The sequence below is a fragment of the Schistocerca gregaria genome, chromosome 3, assembly GCF_023897955.1.
Source record: "Schistocerca gregaria isolate iqSchGreg1 chromosome 3, iqSchGreg1.2, whole genome shotgun sequence".
Classification (NCBI taxonomy): domain Eukaryota; kingdom Metazoa; phylum Arthropoda; class Insecta; order Orthoptera; family Acrididae; genus Schistocerca; species Schistocerca gregaria.
In genome coordinates this window covers 166,219,646-166,222,725 of record NC_064922.1, presented here as the reverse complement: position 1 = coordinate 166,222,725, position 3,080 = coordinate 166,219,646, and the positions used below count along the sequence as shown (strand labels likewise).

At 46.8% G+C, this 3,080-nt stretch overlaps 1 non-coding gene across 1 annotated transcript; it reads left to right on the top strand.

The window, feature by feature from the left end:
• Positions 1 to 2,296: 2,296 nt before the first annotated feature.
• Positions 2,297 to 2,369, top strand: Trnav-aac (transfer RNA valine (anticodon AAC)). Its single transcript has one exon. It is a non-coding gene; the product is annotated as a tRNA-Val (tRNA).
• Positions 2,370 to 3,080: the final 711 nt, after the last annotated feature.

The window sequence follows — 3,080 nt, the reverse complement described above, 5'->3', positions numbered from 1 at the left end:
TTCTAATATAAGTAAAGGTATGGGCTATAGCCGACAGTACGACCGATAGTTTAAATCTATCGACGACATTGTTGACTATCGATAGTACGTTCGCCTTTTTCGCCGTTTGATTGAAAATCAGAATGTAAGGGACGATCAAAAAGGTTCCCTTCGGCGGCCGTAGAATCCAGATTCGGTATTTCACTCAGAGAAAGTCGTCGTGGGTATTCAGACAATCATCCTACGGACGCAACACTTTGAAGATACCCGTTTGGTGACTTTGTGAAGTCCGTGACTGCTCACATCCTCGTCCGACAGCAATAGTTGACCCTTCAAGGCCTTTTTTAAGGAGCTATAAGTGTGATAATCGCATGGGGAGAGATCAGGACTGTAGATTGAGTGCACGGGTGTCTCCCACTTTAAGTTGACGTGACTTCAGCGTTACGTTTGCGATGTGGGGACGGGCGGTATCATGAAGCAGCAGCGGCCTTTGTCACACTATTCCACGACGGCATTCTTCTACAGATATGCTGCCCCATACGCATTCTTCATGCTGCGATAGATGTCTATCGGTGTTTTCCCTTCGGCAGTCAAGAAACGAATAATAGCACGCTCGTCTCTTTCGACGTGTTCGGTAACAACGTCGCCATAGTTCACGCTTGCGCATTTACCGCACTCACGTCGGAAAGACACGAATTCCACACCAATCCCTTACCTTCATGTCAATGCTTATACGCCAGCAATGAATCGGAGTCGCGCTACATTGCTTGTACGTTGCAGTAACGACCGCATACAAAAACTTTTTGGTCGCCCCTTATATCTTTCAGTTTCTCTGCACGGCAACCACATTGCGTGTAATTTAGTTCAGTTTATAGGGGGTGGAGGGGGGGGGCGTGCACTCCCTCCTCACCCTTTGCCTACGTCCTTGTTTCTGTATCATAGTAGCAACCCATCTCCTTCTTACTGTGAAAGAAATACCTTCCGCCAGTGGCCATAAACAAACTGTTGTGGACATCAGTGGAGGGCTCGTCGGCCGTTTCTTTTGAGGAGACTCGCAAATCTGTTAAGGATAGATTAGAATCCATGCAGTTACCGGTAAAATCTGGCATACCACTTTGTCAATATGAGATTAAGCCAATGTGTTTAAGTTGTGTTAAGATTATGTTTATATACAGACATTCATTCATTCATTCCATGAAACCAGTCGTCCACATTCGCCAGATTTCACATTTGTTTCCTTCTCGATCACCATCTTAAACAAAGGTCAACGAACTTATCCAGGGAGCTGTGAGTTCGTATACGTTTTCGCAAGTCCTTGGACATATAGCTTTCGCGTTAAGATGAAGCTCGGAAACTTAATTATGCAAAGCGAGTCTTTCCATATTCCTAGTCGGAGCAGAGGCGTATCAGTGTCTCCGCACAGATTTTCTTTTGGCGTGACGTTTGAAACTGAGTTTGGTGGCAAATATTGATAGTCAAATGAGCTTCCCAGTCCTGTGATTATGAGAAAGAATGTGTAAACAAAAATAAAGTTAAATAAAATCGCGTTGCTGTAGGGAATGATTTACTTCGAAAGGCCGGCCGGCGCGTTCGAGCTGTTCTAGGCGCTACAGTCTGGAACTGCGCGATCGCTACGGTCACAGGTTCGAATCCTGCCTCGGGCACGGATGTTTGTGATGTCCTTAGGTTAGTTAGGTTTAAGTAGTTCTAAGTTCTGGGGGACAGATGACCTCAGAATTTAAGTCCCATAGTGCTCAGAGGCATTTGAACCATTACTTCGAAAGCCAAGGTGTGTGTGTCAATAGACACCATGAATGAAAGTGTACACAAAAATAAAGTTAAATAGTATCGCGTTGATGCAGGGGATGATTTACTTCGAAAGCCGAGATGGGTGTATCAATAGACACCCGTCTCCCCGTCATTCCTTCTCTATCTCAACTTAGCGCTTTCTGTCATACAGTCTCTGTGTTCAATTAAGTGTCTACATGAGGGGACTTTAAATTTGAAATTTGAATGGCATGTGGGCTGATAACCCCTGGGCCTGCCAACGAAGTGACTGGTTTTGGTGACATCTGTTCGAATCGACGGTATCTCGTACGGAAAGATAGAACTAATCATGATACTGAGAACTCACACGCGAGCATTTCCTTTGACTACTTAAGCTCTTACTCGTGATGGCATTCAGATTGTCAAAGGTGTTGTCGATTGTTGCAGACGAGTGGAAGTACTTACACGGTGCGTTTCCGCAAAGTGACTTTTACGGCAAAATAGCGATCTTCCTACAAGTTCAGTCTGAGGTGCTGCACAGAGGGTAGCAGTTTCCGTGGTGTAGCGGTTATCACGTCTGCCTAACACGCAAAAGGTCCCGAGTTTGATTCCGGGCGGAAACACTTTATATTAAAACTTTCACAGACCTTAATTTTTTTCCGCTACCGTCCACGTCTTTGTGGTTTAGTGGTACATTACCCCAACCCTTCAGTTTCCGCACACCAGGCAGAAATTCAAGTAAGTCGAACAGAGTATAGAGACATGTGTGAAATTATATTGCAGCGCTGCACGCGGAAGTAATAAACTTACGCCTTTCCCAGACTGGCCAAATTTGAATAGCCAAGGGCGGTATTCCAGACGCGGGTGTGACGAAATGCAGCTGGCCCGGTATGAGCGCTGCGCCGGCGGTACGTAACGAGCTGGCGCCAGTCAAGTTGGCGCCAACGTTGCCCGAGTTGCCGAGTGCTGGAACAGCCGCGAAGTTGCGTGCGGTCGATAGCAGTCTCTGGCGCCAGACCGCACTGGCACGCGGGAGCTCAACATCCGCGCAGGTGTGTGTGTGTGTGTGTGTGTGTGTGTGTGTGTGTGTGTGTAAGTCAGTGTCGATCATGTTTGCACTGTGTGGTGTTCCGCGCCTTCACTTTTACGGACTGATTGTTTCTAAACGGCCAAGCGAAGTGCTGTTCTTTGTTGGGCTTACAAGGAGACGGCACGAGCGTGGGGTCGGGCAATTGTACGAAATTTTGTGTGGTGAAAGAGGACCCCTAACACCTCACGTGGTTAAAATATTAGGACGCACTACCCAGAAAATCCAAAGTTTCTTCGGTGCCTTA